Source organism: Jaculus jaculus, chromosome 7, assembly GCF_020740685.1.
Source record: "Jaculus jaculus isolate mJacJac1 chromosome 7, mJacJac1.mat.Y.cur, whole genome shotgun sequence".
NCBI classification, from domain to species: domain Eukaryota; kingdom Metazoa; phylum Chordata; class Mammalia; order Rodentia; family Dipodidae; genus Jaculus; species Jaculus jaculus.
In genome coordinates, this window is record NC_059108.1 from 73,149,171 (window position 1) to 73,175,223 (window position 26,053).

Here is a 26,053-nt window from a genome sequence, read left to right on the forward strand (position 1 = left end):
CAGGGCATCTAGCCACTGCAAACAAACTCCAGACTCATTTGCCACTTTGTGCATCTGGCTTACATGGGTACTAGAGAATCAAACCTGGGTCCTTTGGCTTTGCAGGCAACTGCCTTAACCACTAAGAAAGTGCTCCAGCCAAATTTCTCTTATTTACTAAACAATAGAATAAAAAAAAAATCATTGCTAATCCTTATTATATCAGGTCCTATTATTCACTTTCTAATTTTTTTTAATATTTGAATTGATGACAAATTTAGGTAGCATAAAGATTTTCCTTGAGTATGCATCTTTCTTAGTACCGCTTATATTATTATTAGCATGGGTAAATGTCTTACACACTAAACTAAGAAATATATTTTAATGTACTTATGGAGTATTATAATTTATCAGCACACAGCATATCAATCAAATGAGCACTTCTGATATTCTTGTATGTGCTCTGTACAGAGCTCCAGCATCAGTATCACTACTGGGTAAGGGTTAGATTTTTCACTGAAAGCAAAGGTTCAATTAAAAAGCATTTTCAGCATTTGAAACATATATAGTATGGAATGGGAAATAAGCAATGTTATAGTCAGCTTTTATTACTTCAACAAAATAAATTTCAAAGGAGGAAAGTTTTATATTTGCTCAGAGTTTCAAAGATTTCAGTCCATAATTGTTTGGTCTCATGCTTTTGCCTTGTTCTGTGGCATTATATAAACCTAGTAGCACATGGCAGAAGAAACTGCTCACCTCATGGCAACCAGGAAGTAAAAGAGAGAAAAGGAGGAAGGGAAAGATGCACACAGCATTTCTGCATTGATGTGCATCTTTACTAAGTCACCCAATAATGGGAATAAGTAGATGCTGCAATGTGACACAAAGGCAGGGAGAAGCCAGTCCTTCCCATTTGCTTCCTGACCCTATAGCTAACTTTTCTCAGTGAGCTCATCTCTTCCTTCTATGTCCCACCTCTTAAACAGGTTCCACTTCTGCCCACTACTGGTATAGTCCGATGACTTTTTTTTTTTTTCTTTTCTTTTTCGATGTAGGGTCTCACTCTAGCTCAGGCTGACCTGGAATTCACTATGTAGCCTCAGGGTAGCCTCGTGGTAATCTTCCTACCTCTGGGCCTCCAAGGTCTAGGATTAAAGGTATGCATCACCACACCAGGCTGCCAATGACATTTTTTTTTTTTAACAAGTAGGCCTATGTAAGACTCTCACGACCAATGCAAGCAACATGTATAGTCTGAAACCAGGTGAAGGTACAGCCTTCTTCCTGTAGGGAAGGGAAGATATACAATTTTGGGTGACCCAATCAAAATGTAACATTATTCCAATATTCTCATTCTTGACACAAATTTGCTCAGTACTTCTGGATTATTTTAGAATGGTTTGTTAAACTTAGTAAAGTTTAGATAAAAAGTTTCTTCCTAATTCAGCACTTGATCTATTTGCAAATTGAAAGTATTTTTAGTGTACCAGTGTTTTAGAAATTGAGTATTGTCCATGCAGGTTCTCACTGCTCAGGATAGGTTGTTTTTCTAGATAAGATAGATGAATGATAAAACAAAGTGGGGGCGGGGTATGCAGCAGTGTCAGGAGAAGTGAGTGGAAGGGAAAGATGGGCATATGGTCAGAGAGTGTCCAAGGATCAGCACATTTTCTTGTCTTAGAAATAGGCTTAACCAAGAAAAGACTAGAAAAAGATTTGAAAGAGTTGACAATTGAGAGAGACTTGAAGAGCTGTTCTACATAATTCAGTAGATAGTGATAAATTCCATTCTTACTCATTAATTTGAATTTTTAATTCCTTAAGAACTTCATATCACTTTAATAGGGACATTTAAAATGTGATGGGCTAGGGGAAGATTGAAGCTAAGTACATTCAGAACTGTTCACATAGAAATACTGAAGGTCTTTGTTAATCTCGAATGTTTGCTCTATTCTTTTCTGTGTCAAATCTTCTAAAATAATTATGAATTCTTCCAAATAATTTTAAAAGAGCTAAAAAATTCTAAAGGCAAATGATTTCTTCAGCATAGGATATTTTTCTATGCCTATTCATCATTTAATGGACTTGGTATTAATAAATCATTGTAATAAAATCTAATAACAGTGGATTCTTATGTGACAAGAGCAAATTTTCATTGAAAGTGAGAACATATATTATGATCAGAGATAGGATACTTGAATTGAAGATTACCACTCTATTAAAATAAAAAAATAATGAAAATGATACGTGAAAAGAAAACATGTCAAGTGGAGGCATGTTATAAAGTATATATTAATTTTTAAATCTTTTTCTATTAATTCTTCATTCTACTGGGGACTTCACATTCTAATGGTTAGCCCTAAGACATATGCTATTGATTAACTGGGTAACATAATTTGGAATCACCTGAAGTAATTTGGCTTGTTTTGATTTGACACCTTTATGATAACCAAACAATTAGCAAAACCCACATGCCCTAATAAAAGTACACCAGTAATGACTATATTAAGCTCAAGTCTGGAGGAGGTGTTACTAACAACACTGTGTTCTGAAACTTCATAAAAGCAGAGTATTTAGTCCTGGAGATATTTGAACACAATATTTGTACCTGCTTAAGAGGCAAACCAGAGGCAGATGGGGTTGTGAAGGAGAAGTTTCAAGGGAAACCGAGGATGTACTGGGCCATAGGCAGGCAAAATCTGTGACTTTGTGGGCCCGCATCTCCATGAGGTCTTCACTAATATTTCAGTGTAAGTATTTGTGTTTTGGGGATTATTTCCTTGGTTTCATGATGGACAGTGTGAGAGGCTTATGTTCAACCAATATTAGTCATGTATCTGGGTGAACCAAGACTGGTTAGAGAATTTCAATAAAAACTCAAAATTTCACAGTCTTGACAACAGCATATTGTTTGTTTTGGATTTATTTTTATTTCATTCATCCTTAAAATTTGACATCCTAGAATCAAAAGAAAACCTCTTGACCATGCCTTGTGTCCTGGGGGTGCCTACCTTTACTTATTTAGTCATTTGACATATGATTGTGTGTTCTTTTTGCTCATCATGGATAGCCACATGAAGTATAATGAAATATGCAACACTTTCAATTTGGTTTTATCTCCTAGTTTGTAAAATATTTACATGATTGATTGAGCACATGGGATTTTTGAGCACTTGCTCTGTGTGAGGCATGGGGACAGCGAGGTTTATTCAACAGTGTTAAGTCTTGCAAGACATTGGCTTGGGTAGAATCCAAACAAGAACAAGATTCATAGGCAAGAATGCCTTTTTTTGACCATTGATCCTGTACTTAGGTTAATCATAATTGCTATCAATATCATTCACTCTTCAGGCATTGAAGTAGTTCTTGTAATGAGAGAGGGAGAGAGAGAGATCACTTCCGTGATGTATCCCAAACAATAGGTACTTACGTGTTATAGTCTTAAGTGCTAAGTGTAACATCTTTTTGAATTAGATTAATTGGTAAAGTCTTCATGAATAAAGTATCATGGCTTTGGAAAATGTTTCCCTGTTCTAATTTGTTAGAGAACTACCCATCTCCCTCTCACCCAACTTTTGCCCTTGAAATTATATTTGAAAAGGGAGGCTCCATGTACCTGTCCATGATGTTAGTTTGAGCTAAATATATGTACCTGATTCAACCTGGGTCCATTATGTCATTTCTCTTGGTGATTTTAGATCTGGACTCAATATGATTATCTTTGTTTTTCTGGGAGGTAGTGTAAATAACACCTAGGACTTCCTTGATGTATTCCATGTATTCAGAAGCAGGAGATGATAGAGATGGAGAAGGAGGTCATGACTTGCTAAGAAAGATAGGAGAGGACAAAGAAAGAAACATTCATTAAAAAAAGGATTTATAAAAACATAGAGAGATGTTGATAGACTCACATGTATATGGCACAGGTAGACTAAAATTGTCAGACACACACACAGAGTGTGATGGAGAGAAGGTGAAGGAGATGGAGAACCTTCTAAGACATAGAAGGCAGGTGACTCCACAGTTATGTGCCTGAACTGAAAAGATTGTACAGATCCAAGGAGTTCTTTCTATATCTTTAGCATCACTATCTATTGTCACTTCTTTCCAGTCATTTCAATTCATAATATGATAATGAGGCATGCCTTCTTTTTCTTCTTTTCCTGTTTTCTGTTCCTGGATAAACCTGCACAGCTGGTATTTATTTGGATTTCCTTTTATAGCTTTGAAAAATATTTAGGCATGTTTATCACAAGTGGGAATTTGGAAGCAGCTTATGAACACATATATATTGGCACATTTATTTTTTCAAAATGAGTTATAATAAACACTTTAAAAAACTATCTGCTGACTGACTAATATACTGTTGAACCTTAAAATAATTCATTCCTTTCCATTAGCCTCTTCCTTCTCCCAGTTCAAAGTCTTTGAAAACCAAAGCTTTCCTTTGAAAGTAACATTCAGGAAGATGTGATTAAGAAATTAAGTGCGGGAGCTGGAGAGATGGCTTAGCAGTTAAGCGCTTGCCTGTGAAGCCTAAGGACCCCGGTTCGAGGCTCGGTTCCCCAGGTCCCACGTTAGCCAGATGCACAAGGGGGCACACACGTCTGGAGTTCGTTTGCAGAGGCTGGAAGCCCTGGTGTGCCCATTCTCTCTCTCTCCCTCTATCTGTCTTTCTCTCTGTGTCTGTCACTCTCAAATAAATAAATAAATAATTAAAAAAAAGAAATTAAATGCTAAGTATCTGCAAACTCTAGTTTCTATAGAAATAACTAAGAGAAATGTAATTCCCTTATCAGGAACTAGGAGATTAAGATTATTCCTTTTACATTGACCAATGCAATAAAGGCTGCCCCGCGTGAGAGGATGCTCTCCACTATTGCATTATGGGCACACCCTACAGTACAGAGGATGAACAACTCTCTCATGTCGCCAAGGTGAGTGCTCCCTACCACAGGGAGTCATGTGGGGCACCAAATCAAACACAGACACATACACTGGAAAAAAATAAATAAAGGCTCAAATGTTTGTAAACAAGCAAGCAGATCACTGCCTTTAAAGGGAACAAACCATCTTGTGGGTGAGTAACACCCTTTCTGTGTCACATGTGGGAATATCATGAAATTCCTTATTGTTGGCAATGTCTCCAAAACCACATGAACTATATCTATCCCACAATCAGAGGATAAATCCAAGTAGCTTCAGAGAAGTGGAGAAAAGGAATTCCACATGAATTTAATCCGATGTTCAATTATCTCAAGAGACTTAATTATAGCTAACTGTACATAGCCTTCTGGAGCCATTATTGTCTATTTCTCCACAGTATTGGGATTTTATGCATTGACAATTCTGTTGAAATACCATGGACAGAATATGTATTTTTGGATCTTTCATTTATACCCCATCTTATGTTTTTAGTATTGACCCTTTCATTTCATTTTTAATAATTAGAATGAACATGTTTTTGAATAAACACTAACTTGCTATGTTCTCTAAATAAAGTATAGAATCTGTTTATTCTCATGATTTTTCTTCTCCTTTTCCTCTTTCTTCTAATCCTCCTGTCCATCTTACCTTTTAATTTCTCCATTTACCGTTCATGAGATAGTTTGATCATACTTGGGAACAAACAGAAGGAAAACCATGGATTTTAAAACCAGATGTGAAGAAGAAAAAAGGTATTCAAGTGATTAGATAGAGATCAGTTACACTACTTTATGTCTGAAAATATGGCAATGAACAATTGTTGAAAGTTGAGAGGGAAGAAATGATCTTTCTTGTGCCATAATTACATCATTGATATCCTGTACCCATGTTCTCATAAATGCCTTGCTTCTGTCTAAACTTATCAATTTTGAATGCCGTATTAACTTGTGCTTGCCTATGAAACTACAATTATTACTACATGTCTAAACTCTCTAGAATGCAGTAGTTATTCTCCTCTAGAACTAACAGTTGATTATATTCAGTGAATTTCTAATCATTAAACAGCATAGTGACCACATTACTTACTGATATCAAGATGATCTTTGCTGTATTAATGTCTAAAATGTGTGTTATATGCTAGATATTCAGTACTTATTTATTGACAAGGAATTAATTGAGTAAATAATGGTTTGGCCATTACATAGGAAACATTGTGTCTAGTGATCATGTGGGAAATATTTCTAGCACAATATTAAGCAATGACTATAAGTAGTAAAATATTTGCAATATATTGAACATTCAGTTTTATTTGTATACATACACAGAAAAATATTGTCATATCAACATATTATAGTATTTACTATTGGTAGTGATGCTATAAATTATTTTTTCAATTTTTTTAAACTGCCAGAATTTGGCCACTTAAGAACTTTCCTGTCCATCTGAAACAGGAAATTGCTTCAGAACTTTTATTACGTGGTCATTTATAATTTCATGGTAGCATTATTTTTGATTAATTGGTATTACTACCTCTCAGACCTAGTAGCCATTTGTAGCAGTTAGCTTCTTGTTTATGGGACAAAACACCAGATAAAAAGCAGCATATGGTAGGAAAAGATTTATTTCAGGTCTCGTTTCTAAGGGAAACTTCATCATGGTAGAGGAATCTGCCTCACCTCATCAAACATCCATAGTAGAGAGAGGACAGCAAATGAAAGTTGGCTTTGAACATCAAGTAGGGCTGTACACAAGGTCTGCCACCTCCCACACCATACCTCCTCTAACAAGGCTGAATATCTAAAATGCTTAATCACAAACACCTGAGGCTATGGGAGGCATTTACATTCAATCACCACATTTTGCTCCTTGTCGTATAGATTCAAGATCATGTTAAGAATGTAAGAAACACTCAGTACAACTTTAAAATTCCCCAACACTGTCTAAAAGTCCAAAAGTCTTACCTGAGATTTAAGGCTTAACTGTGAGCCTATTAAATCCTTCTTACACATAATGGCATAGAGTAAACATTCCATTACAAACAGAATGCATAACAAGAACAGATTGGATCAATGGAAGGTCAAAACCCAGTGGAGCAAACATCACATCCTGTAACTCTATTTCTGCATTGAGGGCCATGATGATGCTCTTTGGTTCTCAAAAGGCCAATTCTTCTTCTCCACCATGTTGCTTGCATTCATGGCAGATCCACTTAAGCAAGAATTAACAGCTTTTCTTGACAACCATCTGAAATCTTGGACTCTCCAGTAAATCTTCATAGATCCATGCTGTGGCTTTATAGGGTCTCCATGCAAGAATTCAATGCTACTACAATTGTCCTTGCCCCATCTTACCAGCTCCTGGAACCATGGCTGTACTTCATGGCCCCATGTCTGGCATTTCTCATGTTTCCAAAACCAGGTGGGTATACTTCAAATTTATAAAAGTAGGGGGAATAAGTCTTGACCTTGAGTAGAAAGATAATGTCTTTAGCCTTCTTCTTTCAGGCCCTTTCCGTTAAAAATAATTTGCATTCTTACTAATGTGAGCCTTCAGTAAGTTGGCTTTTATGCTCAGAGCATTTTTAACCATTGCCCCAGTGCAGAACAGTTGGCCCGTCTTTCATGGTGGTAATCTCCTTAACAATTGCAGCTTAAGTGGCCTAAAATCAATCTGTGTCATTAACTGTAAACTTGCTTACATTTCTTTCTGTGGCAAACATAGTTTTTATTTTTTTTGTTCATATTTCCACCAAACACAGCAGTCCATTACTTTTAAATTCAGCTTTGCTCAAATATTCAGGAAATAGGCAGAATGCAGCCAGCCTTTCCTCCATTGGCCTAGTTACAACAAAATCCTTTCCTTCCCCTTTGAAATTTCATAAGCCAAGCCCTCACAGTCCACAATTCTCTCTGCATGTAGGATTTCCAAACTCTCACTCAAGCTCTGCTTATAGCCCTTCAAGCCTTCTCTAGTCCATAGAATCAAATCTACATATTTCTCCCATAAATATGTTTCAAAAATTCCCAAACCACATGGTCAGATTAATCACAACAACAGCCCCAATTCTGGTATCAATTTTTCTATGTCAATTAAATTCTTATTACTGGGACAAAACACTTGACCAGAAGCATCTTATAGTATGAAAGAATTTATTTTAGACTCACAGTTTCAAATGGAAGCCTATTTATGTCATTATGTCAGAGGAAGCTGGCTCATTTCATTATATATCCACAGCAGAGAGAGAGAGATCAGCAAGCAGAAGATGGTTCTGGACACCCAGTGGGGTTGACTTGACAATGCCAAAGTCCTTCCCAAGAAACACACCTCCTCTAGCGGCCCCACTTTCTAAATGCTCTGGCAGCTAGTAGTAATTAGGATGCTCAGTCACAAACATCTGAGGCTATTGGGGAAATTTAGATTCAAATCACCACATCATTTGTAAAAAATAACACCTGCTTTGTATTCTGTCTTTTAAATATAAACACAAATGGCAAGAGAATAGAAGTATTCCTGCCTAAGAGCACAGCCTTATCTTGGGGGTAAAAATAAAATAGGCAGAAAAGAAGATGGGATAGGACATGACATCACTCAGATATTTAATGCTTTTTTATATTTATAAATTAATTTCCATGTAAAAATGTCAATAGCAATAGTACCCATAGTTTTGCTACTGTTTGAATATTTTTTTCTTCAGTATGTGTGCTATGGATGTATGTGGGTTCATATGGTAATAAATGTGTGTGGTTGTGTGTATATATGTATATGTAGAAGCACATTTTCAAATGGCCTTCTTGTTTTGAGACAGGGTAGCTGACTAGAAAGCCCAAGCCTTTCTCAGCCTCTCCAGAGGTAGGACTAGAGGCACATGCCACTACAACCAGCTTTGTCATGGGTGCTAGGGATCCAAACTCAGGTCCTCATGCTTGTGAAATAAGCCTTTTACTAACAGAGCCACCTGCCCAGCCCCATTTTTTGTGTTGTTGTTGTTGTTTTTTTGAGGTAGGGTCTCACTCTAGTAAGGCTGACCTGGAATTCACTCTGTATTCTCAGGGTGGCCTTGAACTCACTGCAATCCTCCTACCTCTGCCTCCCAAGTACTGGGATTAAAGGCATGCATTGTCACACCCGGCTGCAGTATTTTTGTTTTTAGTTAACATTATATCTTTGCCATTTCAGAGGATTAATACCCTCAAATCTCATTATTGTTCAGTTGTTCCATGGCAGTGTCATTGTTTGAACATTGAAATTATGGATGGCATTAATTGCTCATGAAGCTACCATTTCTCCTTTTTATTTCTGTATACATTTCAAGGACTCATCATAACTCCTCCATTTTCTTTGTAGTAAATCTATTTCATTGTAGACAACAATGAATTTATTCTTTGCATTGTCCTGCATTGCCTTAGAATACTTTGCATAGAATCCATGTTATGGTCTGAGAGCTGTGCTGATGGTGGACTTCAGTGTAGATAAATCTCTTGAAGCACTTCTTGCCATAGTCATACTTTTTCCCCAGAGTTGCCATAATTCTAGGTTTTGTTTCTTTTTCCTTTGGCAACCAAATATGCTATCATTGAAAACTGATGGCAGTAAAACTGACCTTTATTTTGGCCTTTTTATTTGCTTAACTCAGAAGCATTTACTGCATTGTATTTTGTTACCCCATTGACTGTTAATACGAACTATAAAAGAATGCCTGGATTGTACATATTCTTTTTATTTTGTAACAGCCTTGACAGTATCTACCAAGAAAACTTTCATATTTAAAAATTTCCTCTTGGATAATTCAAGAAGGGTTTTGCAAAACCGAATCTTTCTTATGTGATATGCATATCTTGCTATATAGTGTCAAAATAATTAAGTGCTTGTTATAAATATGGGCACCTAAAATGACAAATGATTAAATGCATACAAATAAAAAAATGAAAAATATAAATTCTCTGGTAAAAACAAACTACAAAGTAATGCAAATTGCTTCATCTGTAAATGATGAGAATTTAATGAGCCTCATATTCTAAAGTCTCTCATTTCTAAGTGTTGTATTAACTATCTTTTCTTTACTTTCTTAGGCTAGTGTCCACCAGAGAAGTTTCTATTTTCAGTCTGGGAATGAAGGGTTATTAAGATTTATAAGCTTATAGCTTCCCAGGACTACTTTTGAATGGAAGGAAGAAGCTTAATTTGTCAGCCTTAACTGTAAGGGCAGGTTCTCTAAGGTGTACTGAACACAGAAAGGGAGACTGTTCCTGCAAGCATGAGCATGTATGAAACTGCAAAGTTGTAAATACTGGGGAGGTTTTGAAATACCAGTTCCAAGCAGACACCATAATGGCTATTATATAGCCTGTGCTTGGTGTGCGAAAATGATGATAACTCCAGGAAGGCAAAATGAAGATTTCAGTTCAAAATCCTAGAGTTTCTTTGTCAAATTTCTATTATTTGTTCTGAGAACATTATATGCTAGTTGTCCAGAATTTTTTCCAGTTTCCAAATGGAAAGGTTTTGAAAAACAGTTTCTCTCTCTCTCTTCTCTATGGTGACATTATATTTTTTAATGTAATCTAATAGTTTTAAAATAGCATCTGAAATGACACTAAATTAATATTTTTTTATGCTTTTAGTTTGTTCTTTAGCCCTTTCATGATATATATCTGTATTTAATTATTTACTTTTGCAAAAAACAATAGATTTTTATTGCTTAAAACAATAGCCTGGATTTTTTAAAAGCTTAATGTTGACAGGACCACAAACTCCACAGAACTCTTGTTGTGTGTAATGGTCCTTGGAGAAAAATTATTGACGTGTTTATTAAAAGCAAGTGCAACCACACTTGAAACTCTTGAGATTGGGTCTGTTGATGTTCTCATCAGACCCTCACCTGAGATCTCAGGCCCAACCCCTGTTCCAGCTGCTTGCAATGATGCACTAGGTTTTGTGTTCTCAGAGAGAACTAGAATGTAGGTGACGGAAGATCAAGGGATGGGAAGCTCCCTCTATGTCATTATCTATGCTGGAATGAGACCTTTCAATTCTGTAGCTACTTTGGGGTCATCCATGCTTCTGGAAGTAAACTTTTTTTTTGTTTTGTTTTTTGTCCATGTTCTGTAAGAAAGCCTAGTAAACTTGTTGGTTTGCCAGTGTAAACTCTGGTGGAATCAACCTTCAGTCAGTGGAAGTGACCTGCCTCAGGGAATAAATGCTCCTCAGCTTCTCTCCAGTAAATAACTCTCAAACCAAAAGCAAACATCTAAGTACACAATAATAACAATAATTATTAAAACCATTTGACAAGTATTTCTGTGTCCCTCTATCTCATTTTCTAGCCCACACATCTTAAAAATACCCTTGGCCCATGATTTTTTACATAATATCATTAATTTAACTAGTTCTATATCAAAAAACTCTTGGGCAATTTCTAAACCTTCCTAATATTAACCACTATTTCAATGAATATATTATTTGTCATAAGTACTGTTATATCTCTAGGCTACGTTTTTATTATTAGAACTACTGGACCCAATGTCTAAATGTCAAATGTATTTATCACTTCATTAACTATGCCAAAAATCTGCCCCCCCCACTGAGTCAAATGCTAACTTAATTTGTTATTTTGTGCCAAAATTACCCTCTGTGTATATACTAGCCAAGCATGAAAAGATCCTATTCCTGAAGCTTACAAATGAGGTAACTTGTAAAATGCTGGTATACAAAAATCAATAGATAAAAATCATATTCCAGGATGATTTAAATTTATATTCTCTTAGTAGAAATGAAGTTGGTAATTTTTCATGTATGTATATAACTGCATATATATTTAATTTATATTCTTTGTTGCAAATTAACTTTCTGGCCATAACTTTTGCCATATTTCTTTTTCATATTTCTATTTCACTGAGCCAGACTCTCTTTGAGGATTAGGGATATACCTATTTTTATGTCAGAAATTTCTAGCATATCTCAAAGTTTATCATTTGACATTCATCTTGGTTACAGTGGTTTTTGTTTTGCTAACAAGTTTTTAATTTCCATGTCTGTATATTTATTTTCTTTATTATTTCTAGATTTTGAGAAACATTTAACTAATTTTCTTTATGATTCTTTTTCTGCAATTTAGCTTTTATTTCCTATCTCGGCTTATTTTCCTCCTACTGTATTATGAAGTTTGTTCATTTTATATTCTTTTTTTGGCCAGAGGCTTATTTACTCATCTTTGGTATTCACAATTTCTATAACTCTCTTGCATTCTTTATTATTTCTTGTCAAGAGTCAGGTGTGTTGGTTTGGATCAGGTGCTCCCCCAGAATGCATGTGTTTTGAATGCTTGATCCCCAGCTGATGAAACTTTTGAGGTGGAGCCTTGCTGGAGGTGGTATGGATAATCTTTTGGGTGTTATAGACACCTGTCCTTAGGCAGTGCTGGGCTCACTCTCCTACTGCTGTTCTCACCTGGTTTTGGCAAGGAGGTGATATTCAGCCTCTGCCTTATTGTCTTTCCCCTGACAAAATAAACAACTTTCCACCAATCAGCTGATTTTGGTTTGGGTGTTTTGTGCCATCAATGAGAATGTAACTACAGTATCACACCACGGCTTTCATCTACTCTTAGGGAACATCTTTTTCTTGCTTTCTCTCTCTCTCTTTCTCTCTCTCTCTCTCTCTCTCTCTCTCTCTCTCTCTCTCTCTCTCTCTCTCTCTCCTCGTGAGTTCTCCTGAGAAGGAATGTGGCAGTACTTGGATGAACAATGATTTTTTTAAAATATTTTTTATTTATAGAAAATACTTTTATTTATTTGAGAGCAACAGAGAGAGAAAGACACACACACACACACACACACACACACACACACACACACACACACACAGAGTGGGCACGCCAGGGCCTCCAGCCACTGCAAATGAATTCCAGATGCGTGTGCCCCCTTGTGCATCTGGCTAGCATGTGTCCTGGGGAATCAAGCCTCGAACCAGGGTCCTTAGGCTTCACAGGCAAGCACTTAACAGCAAGCCATCTCTCCAGAGCAATGATATTTTAAATAGACACACTTGTCCTTCAGACTTTGGCTATCGGGTTATTGAAACAATAAAGCCCAAGGAACCATTAGGAGACAGGAAGTGCTAGGGTGCTGATGCTAAGCAAAAGAGGAACTTGTCACCCAAAAGGAGATTTCACACAGTGCTGATCTTGTCAGATTCCTTTGCAGGATAGATAGAAGCCTAGATAGTGATGGGAACACATCTTGATGAGGACTGCTTAGTTATATGCACCTCCTGCTCTCTATTGAAACCTAAACCTCACATAAAGACCCCAAAGATGGACTTGGGGGTTATAAGACCTGTTAATAGTTGTTCTCCCAAATTTGGCCATATTAAATATATATCTTTTCTCTGCTTTTCACTATTATTTTCTGAATTTGATTGGCCTTTGTGGGCAGATAGCTGAGCCTATGCAGAGTCTATGTTTGGATCCTAAGGGCTATAGTAACAGTAGGAATATTGTATTTTTTTTATATTTTTATGTCCAGGGAACATTTTCTTCTCAATGCAAAGGCTGTTCTCCTAGATTACTTAGAAGATACTATGGTGTGAACTGATTCAGAGGATTTGAGGGTTTGCAATTCTATGATTTCTGACTCTGTCAAGACCAAGGAATTGCTTTCCTTAGTATATGTACAAGATTTCCTTCTAACTCTGAGCCTCTAGGGGCAGTCCTATTTAGAGTATTAGAGCTCAAACTATAGAGCCCATGTACCTGGCTTGAATACTGGCTAGTCTCTTAACTGATGGTTCATGGCAAGTTTGTATCTCAGTTCCCTTATCAGTAAGATAGTATAGTAAAATGAAAACTTCTTAAGATTGCTGAGCTAATAAATGTAAATGCTTGGACAGTGCCCATTACATAGTAGGTCTCAAGTGCTCCTATCATGGTGTATAGATGTAAATAATACTGGTGGTTTCAACCTGTCCATCTTTATGTCTGACAAACCACAGCATAAGAGCCATGGGATTTCTTCATTTCACATTCATGGAATGCAGCCTATGGACAGTGAGAGAGCGTAAACATTGGAGGGATGTTTGAAAAGTGCCCCAGACGCTCCTAGTTACCTCATCCCATGTTTTTTCCTCACCAATCATGCCCTATAGAGCCTTAGTTTTGCTCTAGCAGCCCATTCTCAGAGATCCTCTCCTTTTGGAAGATTTGTTTTCATTTAAACTTTTTGAAGTGGTATCACTAGACTCTTTCCAAACTCCTTTTTACCCATCAGAGCACATTGAAGTTTTCCAGGAAAGGTTTGCTGCCCAAACGAAACTTGAGCCAGCCATTCATAACCTGGAGTGTCTGGATGTTTTCTGGACTCCAGTTCCATTGAGTATTTGAGGTTTCCTTCATTATCTTTTTTCCCCAGGATGATTTCCAGGTAGAATCAAAGGAGACTGCAGTCTGTACTACTCACTAGAACTGATATAAAGAATTTTCTATATAATTTCTTTAAATATCTGCCTTGAAGTCTTAGTTTATTGGGATTTTTTTTTAGCATCAAACATAGTGTAAATAAAATGGTGGCTGAGTGAAGAGACTTCCATGTGATTCTGGCTGAGGGACTGCTCTTTGGCTCACATCTGTACTTCATAATATGGAAGGACCCTGGAGATGCTGGGCCCTGGATCCTTCACACTGTGATTTTTCTGTACTGTGTGTCGTTAGAAGGCTCCCCCTGTGGTATCACAGAGTCCCACAGAATGAATACAAGCTTATGACATGGAAATGATAATAAATATATTTTTAAGTATTTTATTAACATAGATTGATTACACATAATAGAGTCTATTATGACATTTTCAAATATGTATATAGTATGTTTTGAACATATTCAACCAATTAAACCTTTTTCCCCCTCCCATTCCTGCTACTGATTCCCTTCCTCTTCGTAATAATCCACTTTCAACTTTCTTGGATTCTCTCTCTCTGTGTCTGCAGCAATGAACATGCGTCCTTATAAACCAATTTGAAAAGTTCATGTCCATTGATCAAAACATTAGTAGTTTCACATTTAGGGCTATGACCTTTCTTGCCATAGGCTTTTGACAAATTTATAGAGTCACACAAGAATTCCTTCTAGGGAAGGGGGGTAAAATCTGATCATAAAGGAGTTGCTCAGCTAAATGCAGCCATGTCACCATTGTACCAGGTGACACATCATGCCTGGAAGGTCAGCAGTGTAGCACACAAGGTCCACAGCTGAGTAAAGCTGTTGGTGACAATTTTACCCCAGTAGCTAACATTGTATCTTTTAGTACCATGAAAGCAAGCCAGAAGGGAGCAGGAAGCCCCCTGCTCAGTCCAAGCTTGATGACACTGTTGTATTTTTTGTGTATATGTGATATATGTCAGGACACATGTGTATGGCGCATGCGTGTGGTGGCCAGAAGTTGACTTTGGGTATCTTCTTCAATTATTATTATTTTTTACTGAGGCAGGTTTTCTCTCACTTGAACCCAAAGTTCTTGATTCAGCTACTCTAGGCAGGCAGCTGGCTCTGGGACTTCCCTTTCTCCATTTCCTGAATGCTGGCATTAGGCTGCCACGCCTACCCTGCATTTACATGGGTGCTAGGGATGTGAAATCTGGCTCCTATGCTTGGATGACAAGCACTTTACCAACTGTGCCATCTCACCAGCTCCAACAAGCCATATATTATATACGTAGTCTAGTCAGCTCTGGGAAGGAGACATAAGGACTAGTCTGGGAGGTCACTGAGACTCAGAAAGACTTTTTAATCCTACTTTTCACTTTCTGTTTTGCTCCATATATAACTTCTGATCATTCACATCATGTTAGGTATAAGACTGCATTAGAAGGTATTTTTCCATAACAAAGTAGAAATTTTGTAAGAAGTAGCTGAAATTGTATTCATTCTATGGATGAGGAAAGGGGATGTTGAAAATTTACTTATATACATACATACAAAGTCATGTTGGTAATAAATCGAAAATATACTTATAAACAGCCCCCAAGTCTAGAGTACTGCTACCAACAAGTTCTTTTTTCATCTGTGTGTTTATTTTGCCCTATAAGAAAGCTTAACACTCTATAAACAACTCAGCTGGTACCTCCAAAATGGTACTTCAAATTAGAAAAGAGGACATGTAGTTTGCTAGAAGTCCAAGGTTGGCTGTGCTTGAGTTAGGAGTAGCTGTGGTAATGTCCCTTAGCATGTTGTCAGGAAACTTGGCTTTGAAATGGCTTCAGATGTCACAGTAATCACTAGTATTTGTTAAGCCTTTCCTGAATGTGCAAGTCTTTCCTACACTCTGTATGCAGCTACTGCTCTGACCCTGGTGATGCTTGTGGAGGCAAGGCTGTATTATCTCAGTCCTGTTGTCTAGGATGTAAGGCCTCTTGAGGCTGGCAGTTTGCCAAGCTTAGAGTATTTCCGAAGAGTTTGGACTGCATTTCCTCTCCCAGAGTGCTTGGATTTGTCCTATGATGCCAAGTAAAAACAACAAATCCGTATGGAAGAGCAGGATCTATGTCCTTGATTTTTAGTGGTAACGGGTTTGATTCATAGCCTGGACAACAACAAAACCACTCTCCTTGTCTCCAAAGTTAAAAAAAAAAAAAAACAAAAAAAAAAATCACAACCCAGAAGGTGGTTTTAAAAAACATGAAGTAATTCTCTGTAGACTAGTAAGACTATAATTTTAAGTAAAGTTATTTTGAAACTGCTTTCGTTAAAGAGCATCTTCACCTTACAAAATGTTACATATACAAATGATAGAGATGCAGACACTTACATCAGGATTCACTATACAAATATATTTTTTTGTGTGATTTCCAAATTGTCTGCAACCTTTAACACATATTCTCAAGCTTTCAGCCCATAATGATTTTCTGTTTCTACAATAACTATTTCAGAAGATAATATGTTTTCAGTAGATGAGGTCAAGGGATATTAGTTTATTTTCACTTCAGTCTTTTATTCCTGGTTGGTTTATTCTCAAGTAATTTGTCCACAGTGACAACACGGGTAACTTAGTGAATAGCAAAAGAGGAAAAAAGAATCAGAAGATGGTTAACTGCTGAAACAACCTGTTTTTTTTTTTTTCCATCATGAAGAAAGAGTTTACGTAGTACAGAATAGCAAAGACTAATATATAAAGAGCGAGAAGCTGAGCACATCTGTTTCTTTATTTGAATTAGGGATCAAGGGCTCTTGTTTTCTCCCCATTGATTCCACAAGGTAAGGCACTGAAGGAATATACTAGAGATGTTTCATCAAGTGATTCAAAACAACAAGATGTTTCTTCTCCCCTTACATGGTGGTCCTCTTCTGTCTTCAACATAAACTACTAGGAAGATCCTTTATGTAGAGAACTTAACATGCCTTCATAAATCTATAGAAGAAATAGGAACTCTGTCCTAATAGCCTTAAAGTCTAAAGCTATTTGTACTTTGCCTAACTAATTTTAATATAAAAACATCACCATACATTTTCTCTAGTATTCTTGTTATCAAAAGTACATATCTGGGTTGGAAAGATAGCTTAGTGGTTAACATGCTTGCCTGTGAAGCCTAGGGACCCAGGTTTGATTCCCCAGTACCCATGTAAGCCAGATGTACAAGCTGGCACATGCATCTGGAGTTTGATTGCAATGGCTTGAGGCCCTGGAATGCCCATTCCCTCTCTCTCTATGTGTCTAATTCTCAAATAAAGAAAGAAAAGAAAGGGGAAAAAAAAAAGTACCTAGCCATCAAGACATTAAATTGATTGATTTAAATGTGGTGGTATACCTATTATATGTATCTTCTGCATATACACTTTAGTTATTGTAGGGCTACATAAGGAACTATGGAACTGTAAAAATGCAGGATAAATCAATTTTGATCAATAGTGATATTAATTACATAATCAGGTTAAAAATTGTAAACTATATTAAACTAATGATTATAAAATTGTTCTTTTCTTTGACCTTTTGCTGACATATAAGTATAAAAAAGAAGATATTTATCAATATTTCAGATAATCCATAGATAAATATTGCATGTTAAAATATATTTCATCTATTAAAATGTTTTTATATATTATTCCTTTTGTATCTGCAAACCTATTGTGATAGTTATGTACACACATTGATAAGCTTTTCTAATTCATCTTAAGTATGTTGCACTTGTAGACAATTGATGAAGATATTAACTACTGACTTCTGGAGTGTTCTGCACTTACATTATTTATACATGGACAGCCACCACCCTCTCTGTCAGCTCTAGTTTCCTTACATCTGACCTATATAATGTAAGAGTTGATCCCTAAAATCAACTAAGAAATTATTTGAGAAAACTCCAACCAACAATCCAATTTTATACTTACTCAGATGATAGTGATTTCAAATACTATAGAGGCTGCAGAGAAATAAAGAGGTAGCCTTTTTTGACAAGACAAACAAAAATGGTTGAAGAGAAACTCTGCAGTTAATGGATTAAACAGCAACTAGCAATTAAAGATAAAGCTACCATGTTTGTGCTAGCCATGCATTATAGTTAGCAAGCATGGACTGGGACTGTTCCAAGAAGAGAGGGCTAGCACACCATCACTAGGAGATAGAAAGCCAGGCAGTGTCTCTTCAAGGAAAGAGGTACTTTTATTCAATACTGAGGATTGACTGAGAATAATTTCATGTAGGCAAATGACAAGTTACTATTTACCTTCTTAGAATATTCTCATCTAATTGCAATTTCCAATTCCTTAAAAGTGGCTATTTGTTTACTATCCAGCCATATTAACTTCCAAATAGTTCTGAATCAAAAGAAAGACACTTTTCTACCATATGCAACTGTCTGAGAAAATCTACTCTTATGTATTATATTGCTGTTATACATTATTCATTACAACATTGTTTAGTTGAACAACTTACCAAAGAAAACTTGGTTTTGTTAGGGGAAATGTACAAACTCAGAGAACTAAATTATTTTACTATAAATGCTTTTAAAAGAGCAAGCTTTATGGTTCTCATTACTTGGTCTGTGCTGAAGAAACAAGTTTTCTCCAATGGAAAATAAGTGATAAAGGACAGAAGTTATGTGATCTAGTATATATTTAATAAAAGTTGGAGTATAGGGCTGGAGAGGGTGCTTGCTTTCAAAGCCTAAGGACTTATTTTCTACTCTCCAGGTCTCATGTAAGCCAGATGCGCAGTGACACAAGTGCACAAGTTCACACATGCATACAAGGGGATGCATGGGTGTTTATTTGCAGTAGCTGAAGGCCCTAGTGTGCCAATTCCCTTCTCTTTCTATTTCTCCCCAATAATAACAAAAAAAGGCCAGTCTGTTAGTCTTGCCTCAGGGAAAAAAAAATGGATTGTACATTCTTTTAGCAACATGTTAAATAAATTAAAAAAAATGCTCATTAACTGTTTTACAATTTGGGGAGCTAGAGAGATTGCTTAGTGGTTAAGGAGCTTATCTAAAAAGCCTAAGGACCCAGGTTTGATTTCCCAGTACTCACATAAGCCATATGTACACAATGGCACATGCATCTGGAATTAGTTTGCAGTGCCTAGAGGCCCTGACACACCCATTCTTGTTCATTCTATCTTCCTGTCTCTCTCCATCTCTCAAATAAATAAATAAAAACAAATATTTTAAAAAGTTTTACAATTTGCAATAAAAAAATGAGCATTTAACGAGTAGCCACTCTGGGCCTAGGATAGTTTTAATTTCAAATTGTCACCAGTCAGGAAATATGGTTGCCACAAAGCATCAATTCTGATATTCCTTAGCATGTTGGGATAAAAGAACATGTTTGTCATACTTGACTCTTCAGTTCTCCTGTTGGTTTTTCTTTGCTCCAAGAGGAATTCTTGGGCAGGGAAGGTCCTTAAGTTTGGGTAATACTATGTTCAATGAAGAGTAATACAAGAATTACAAGCCATCATCTATAAAGCATCACCCCTCCCTCAGCTCCTTTCATTATGCCTTCCTCATGCTCTCCTCTGCTTCCTGTACACCCCTGATTTGGGCACCTCAGGAAGTCCTCTGCTTTATCAACATGAGCTTCTCTGAAGCATAGAAAATTTACACACCTTCTGCTTTGACAACTAAATTTGCACAAACAATCTCAGAATAGTCACCAGTCTTTGTTATGACACCGCAACATCTTGAGTATGTTACTACTATTTCCTGGGTTCCCCAAAGCCCAATGATCCATGTAAGCTGCTGTGAAGCTAGGCTATGATTACCTATCACTTGGCTTAAGAACACCATTTTGACTTTGACTATGGTAGAAGGCAGAGCCTTACAGAGTATAGTTCTTCCCAACCTGTTTTCCTACCAGGCCTTTAACCGAGCCCACAAATATTACTTCACCTATTAGATAGCCCAGTGTAGGTAAGAGGCTTACATGGTTAGTTCAGACGTTTGAGCATGTGATTTTCAGGTGAGCTAGCACTGCAGCTTAGGACCTGGAGGAATCTGGACATGCTTCCTCTTCTTGGTCTTTGGGCCAGAGCAATAATCACAAAGAAGTTTGACATTCTGTTCTACAGTTTCACTTTCATTGCTTAGATCCACACCTATTTCTAGACAATTGTTTCCTCTAATTTTACTTGAATTTGTTGGAGCATGCCATGTTGTCATACTGCATTACAATTTTGCAAACTTTCACCATTAGAAGAAACTGGGAAACATATGAGATTTCTTTGAAATTATTTTTATAATTACTTGTAGATCTGTAATTATCTTAATAAAAATTGAAAGAAAAATTAAATACGTATGATGTTACTCCTTGCTTGTGAGTCTACTGTACCCAGAGCAAATGCAGTCTTTTGTATGACACAGAGTATTTCACAGTTCAACTTCTGTTTACTGTCCATCCTTGTCACACTGAAGGGAAGGAGAACATGACCATAGATAATGATGGAGAAATTTAGCATGCTCTTGCTAAGTTTAAAGTATTAGGCTGAATAGTTGCTCCCAAAAGATATGTCCAAATCTTAATTCTTGGTATTTTTAAATGTGTCCTTATTTCAAAACAACATTACTGCTGATGCAATTTGTTAACATTTGAGATTAGATCAACATGGATTCAAGTGAGCTCTAAACCCAACAATCATATTTCATAGGGTTTTAAATGAAAGAAATAAAAATAAGAGAATGAAAACATACAGAGAGATTCAATAAGAGAGCATATTAAGAAAGATGTAAAGGTTAAAGTTATGCTATTATAAACCAAATAATGTTAGTTCAGATTCAGATAAAGCAAAACAATGCACTCTCTAAGACTCTCAGAAGGATGATAGCTCTGTTGACATTTTGATTTTGAAACTCTGATCTTCATATGTGTGAGAAAAAAGTCTGTGATTTGAAGTGGGAGAGCATTTCCAACTTCATTCTACAAGGCCAGCATTACTGTGATCCTAAAACTAAGACACAAAAAGAAAGCTGTAGATCATTGTCTTTTATTAACATAGATACAAAAATAATCAGCAAAACATTATCACACTTAAGCCATAGTACATAACAATCAATCTATACCATGATCAAGTAGGATTTATCTAAGGACATGAGGCTGTTTCAACATGTACAAATATCAGTAAACATCAGTAGAATGGCAGACAATAATCAAGTGATCACTTCAACAAATGAAAAGGCATTTGACAAATTCAGTGTCCCTTCATAATGAAAGCCCTAAAATATAAGTATAGAAGGAACACAAGTCAACCAATTATGACAAATCAACAGCCAGCCTTATACTGAACAAGGAAAAGCTAAGACCATTTCCTCTAAGACCAGCATGTCCATTTCATCATCCCTTTCAATAGTAGAAGATTTAACAGCAAAAGCAGTAAGGTAATATAAAGAAATAAGGGGTACACCAATAGGAAAAAAGAGAAGTCAAATTTCCCTAGTTTGCAATCAAATTACCCTTGGTGACATGATTTTGTTGCTGCTGTTGTTGTTTAGAAAAAACATCTAAAGACTCCATAAAAATATTTTAAAATTGATAAACAAACATTCTACAAAGAAAGAAAGAAAATAGATCCCATTCATAGTATTTACATGTATGTCCATTTCTAAAAATTATATGCAATCACAAAGACCCTGAATGGCTCTGATGGTTTGATTCAGGTGTCACCCATAAACTTATGTGTTCTGAATTCTAGGTCCCCAGTTGGTGGAGTTGGAGCCTCCTGGAGGCAGTGAATTGTTGGAGGTGGGCTTATGGGTGTTATAGCCAGCTTCCCCTTGGTAGTGTTTGGTACACTGTTTTGCTGCTGTTGTCCACCTGATGTTGGCCAGGAGGTAATGTCCAGCTTCTGCTCATGCCACATATCCCTTTGCCATCATGGAACTTCCCCAGGAGTCTATAAGCCAAAATAAACCCTTTCTTTCTGTCAACTGCTTTTGGTAGGGTGCTTCTGCCACAGCGTGATGCTGACTGCGACAAAGAACAAACATTCGTAATGTTTCCAATTCCAGTTCCTGTTGTGGACAGCGAAAATAGAAAAGGTACTAGAATCTCACTTGCCCTCAAAGCTCTCAGGGTCTCTTTGGAGTCTTTTTTTTTCTCCACAAATACTCTCCTTGCTAAGCTCTATTGACCTTTTCTCTCTTTATTTCAACATAAGAACCTGTGAACAGCACATTTTGGCTTTTTCAGATTACCTTCAATATTTCTGCTGGAGTGATCTTTCTAAATAGCTATCTTTACATTTAAACTCTTTAGTTTATTTCCAAATTTAGAAAGTCAAATCCTGTTAGCACATCATTCAGGGTCTTTACATACATCTCTGTAAATTTCTCTGTAAGTATCCCTGATAGTTACTAAAGTCTACTTAGTCAAAGGCCCTGATTGTGTACCTGTATCATTGCATTTGCCCAACAGGCCTCCTGGGACTATGGATATTAACTCAGAGCATGAAAAACCTCTATTTGAAATTTTCTAATGGTTTCCCTTCAAACAAAGAGTAAAATTCTAGTCTTTCCAGTGACTTTCAAGATCCTCTTCTTCCTAGTATAGTTTCTTCTGCCACAAAACCTTGGCCTCTAGGCAAGTAAGGGAACACATTAGACATAGTCCATCCTTAAGACTTTCACTGCTTATGTGCCTTCAGTGGTCTTCTTTAGAAAGGCCTCAATAACTTACTTTGGATCTTTACTCAGAATTCCTCCTCAGAGAAGTTTTCCTACCCTCTCTTCCTGCTAGTCTTTTTCTCCTTAGTACTTATTACCATGATTTACCGTGGTACATTTTCTACTTATTAATCTTAATCTTTTTGTATTGTTTCTCTACCTTGCAAAAATATATGTCCATAGGGCAGTGATTTCTATTTATTTTGTTATGACTATGTCCCCCAAGTCAATACCAGGCCTGTCAATGCTGGGACCAACAAATATTAGCTAGATGAATTATCTTGGGATGTTTGAATAGAGTATGTTTAATCATATCTCAGAGAATACCTTAGAAAGGCGCTGAAGAAGAACAAGCTAAATCCTAGAAGCAGACAACCCCAGCAAGGATGGCCTACACTGACTGGGATGCACTTCCTGTCAATGCTAAGAAGCATGAGTCAGATGGGCAGATTATTTTTAACCTTAGTATATGTGGAGGTAGCTCTGGCAAGCAGCCATAAGAATCCTGAGGATATAGGGAACCTGGTACCTGGTATAACTATGCTATAGAGAATTCATAATCAGAAGGTCGTGTTCAGATATCAAAGAGCTTGTGTGGACAGCCAGTATTAAGAAAATGCACACACATGTGGCAGCAATCACTTTAATGTATAGTGGCTTCAAGCAGAACTTTAGAATTTGAGAGAGAAGAAGCAAGTATAGGTTGAAGTTTATTGCTTTTTTAATGCATATATACCTTATATGATGACCAAATAAATTCATTAGCACATCCATCACCTTAAGATATTACCATTTCTCTATGATGGATACATTTTAAAACATCTCCTTTATGGCTATTTAGAGATAAACAATGCAATATTGTTAACTATGTTCACACTACTAATGTGCTACTGAGATAGATAACATGATGTGCCAATAGTTCTAGCTTCTCTGAGAGCTGAGGTAGGAGGCTTGTTTGAGTCCAGGAGCTAAAGACTTGTCCAAGCAGCATAGCAGTGTCTTGTTTTCAGAACAAATATGCACTTGGAGAACATTATGTTAAGTGAAATAAGTCAGGCATGGAAATAGAAATATTATGTAATATCACATGTGAAATCCAAAAGAGAAAAATCTTAACTTTGAAGGATTTTTGTAATTAGTTGTCATAGAATGTTTAGCTAGCTAATTATAAGTGTAGGAGGTCTGTGTACAAGGAATAGAGTAGGAATTTTGTCCAAAAGTCTGACATGTCTGGAGCGGAAATGAGTTCAGTGTGGATGGAGTTCAGTTAGTATTCCTAAGCAGGGGAATGCCAGGTAGGTCCCAGTGGATGGAGCTGAATTCTTCTAAAATCCAGAGGTGACAGGATTAAGATGAAAAATCTTTTGTCAGGAAGAATGACAGTCAAGGAGCAGGCAGTCTCTGGCACATGGCCCACTCTGTTTCTTCATCATGCAGTCTTTCTTCAGCATTCTGGTTTCAATTATATGACACTCACATGACCAAAGAAGGCCAAATAATTCCCACAGGTACAGTTTAGTTTGCCAAGAAATATGTTTTAAGATTGACTTGCAAATTTATTTGGGAGAGCATTGATGGTATAGTTTGCTGCAGGCACTATCTCTCTTGAGTGTCTGTCACCTGCCTGGCCCTGAAGGCATTTCATCTTGCTACCACAAATTATTTTATCACCCTCCAAGACCCAGCCCAGCAGTTTCCTGCCTTCTTTTTCTCCCTTAGTAGTCTGATTTCATAATCACATTACCCTTTGTAGTGTGTGTAAACGCCTTCTACTTAGCAGTGAACATTTGAGGTCAGGAACTCTGTTTGAGTCATCTGTACTGCTCTAGTGTCTAGTGCAACATCGTGGAGTCAGAAAGATGTAATAAACTTCTCCATTGAATTCGTTGCTCAGCATGATCTTTGATTATTCTTAAAAAGTAGGAACCATTCAGAAAGCTACCCATTTATTCATTTTCACATCACATTTGTTATTTATTTCATCACTAAAGTTAATCACAGCAGAAAAAAAAAAGATATCAGTCTGAAAATAATCTGGTCTGTTTGCTTCATAATTCAAATAGCTGAATCATGCTGATGAAGGTCAAATGATTAAGATAATTAGATTGGATGACCAATTTTTAAGTGAGCAATCCCTATCTCACTGGCAGCCCTTGAATAGCTGGTATAGTCAATTTTTTAGATTTACAAATAATTACAGCATAAAGTGACTTCAAAATGAGGCAAACCATATTCTGGCTAGTTGCTATTTTCTTTTGAAGAAATTGAAATGGAAAAGAAGGGTTTAGGGTATACTGGTAGTAGAAATTGTGCCTAGGTTGAGCTAATATGGTGCTCAAAGTACTATGATATCATTTTATTTATGTATTTATTTTTACTATGAGGTCTTTTGACTGAGGAAAAGTATTCTCTTAGCATTGATTGCAAAGTACACCTACAAGTCAGAAGAAATGCTAGGGACAGCTGAAATATACTGTGTGCTTTGTGTCAGAGTGACGGGAGTCCCTCCTTATTGCCTTTCTGCCCTCTAAGTGCAGTCTTCTCACTTAGTTTGTTCTCATAATTAAATGAGCCACTTCATTATCTGCAAGAGTTGCATGAGGGGAAAGGCTGACTCATTAGTTAATAAGATGGGGATGAGTGGTGTGCCCCAGTTATCATCACTAGGATCACTGAACTACCAATGAACAGCCAACCCTATCTTGGTTGATTTAAATTAAAGAATAAAAAAGAGAAAACTTCATAAATGGGAAGTCATGTTGTTACACTGTGCAAAATGTCACCATGTAATATATTGTATGAATGAAGAAAGGATAGACTTTAAATATTTTTTGTTTTGATGATGAATCATATCTTTTCCTGATAAACTTTCTCTGTTTAAGTATGCTTGCCTTAGACTAGTAATAAAATGTAATCTGAGCTACTTGAGTTTGCCACCCACTGATGGTGTTAGGGCTCTATCCATCGTGTGTTAGGTGACAGGGGAACCCACCTAGGGAACCAGCCTTGGATTAT